We start from the raw sequence: 1,247 nt of genomic DNA on the forward strand, positions 1-1,247 counted from the left end.
AGGATGGAAAAGTAGAGAAGAGTTTATAGTGGGGACATGCCCTAGTGGGGGTGCTTCCTCCTTCTCTTAGTCTCTCTGTCACTCTGTTGCTCCCTTACAATTAAAAGAGAAAAAATTGGACCTGTCCCACAGCTCTGTGATGCTCTCTTAAATTATTTTTTTTTAACCCTGTGTGTTTTATTTTGGATAATTGCTATGTCTTTAAGGTTTTTTTTTCTTCTACAGTGTTTAATCTGCTTTTAATCCCTTCCATGATATTTTTCATTTCTCTCTTTTTTTTCCCCATGTCTCTCATTCACAATACAGTCTAGGCACAGAGCTTGTGCTGAGGTGTATTTGGGGTAGGTTTACTCTGCCTCTTCTTCTGTACAGTCAGTGTATGAACACAGCTTGTAGTAAGCACTAGTAGGCCAGTATTTTTCATTTCAAACACTGTTTTTTATTGTCTCTAGAAGTTCAGTTTGGGGACCAGCCAGTGGCGTGGTGGTTAAGGTGCTGAATTCCCACATGGCCAACTGTGGTTCAAGTCCTGGACCCAGGAGCTTGAAATTCACGCCAGGCCTGAATGCATGCATGCCCAAAATCCTGAGAGGAAAATGGAGAAGAAAAGATTGTAGTGTGGCCATCCCCTGGGGATGATTTCTTGCTTTCTGTCTCTCTAGTGAGGGCACGCACTCTATAGCAAAAATCTCTTTAAAAAATACAAGTTCTGGGGCCAGCAGTTAGCGTAATGGCTATGTCGCTGGACTCCCACGTAGTCGACCGTGGTTCGCGTCCCGGACCCGGTGGCTTAAACTCACACTGGGCGCATGTGCGTGCGTGCCCAAGATCCCGAGAGGAGAATGGAGGAGACGGGATTGCGGCGTGGCCATCCCCCCTGGGGGATGATTTCTCGCTTTCTATCTCTCTGTCTCTCTGTCTGTCTGGCAAGCACATACACCCTATAGCAAAAACCTCTCCAAAAAAAAAAAGAAAGAAAAAGATTTGTCAATTTGGGTCTTCATATATTTTTCTTATCTCTCCTTCGTATATTCATGCTTCCTCTATATTCTTGATAATATGGGATATATTTATAGTTTTTTTTTTTTTGAGAGGATTTTTTTTTTCGCTATAGGGTGCGTGTGCTCGCCAGACAGACAGAGAGAGACAGAGAGACAGAAAGCGAGAAGTCACCCCCCAGGGAGGATGGTCACGCCGCAATCCCTTCTCCTCTATTCTCCTCTCGAGATCTTGGGCACACACGCACA

At 44.5% G+C, this 1,247-nt stretch overlaps 1 non-coding gene across 1 annotated transcript; it reads right to left on the bottom strand.

The window, feature by feature from the left end:
- Nucleotides 1-282: 282 nt before the first annotated feature.
- LOC114006139 (small nucleolar RNA SNORA51) lies at nt 283-412 on the bottom strand. The gene has a single exon (XR_003547902.1). It is a non-coding gene; the product is annotated as a small nucleolar RNA SNORA51 (small nucleolar RNA).
- Nucleotides 413-1,247: the final 835 nt, after the last annotated feature.

The sequence above is a fragment of the Tupaia chinensis genome, unplaced genomic scaffold (assembly GCF_000334495.1).
Source record: "Tupaia chinensis unplaced genomic scaffold, TupChi_1.0 Scaffold145741_1, whole genome shotgun sequence".
Classification (NCBI taxonomy): domain Eukaryota; kingdom Metazoa; phylum Chordata; class Mammalia; order Scandentia; family Tupaiidae; genus Tupaia; species Tupaia belangeri.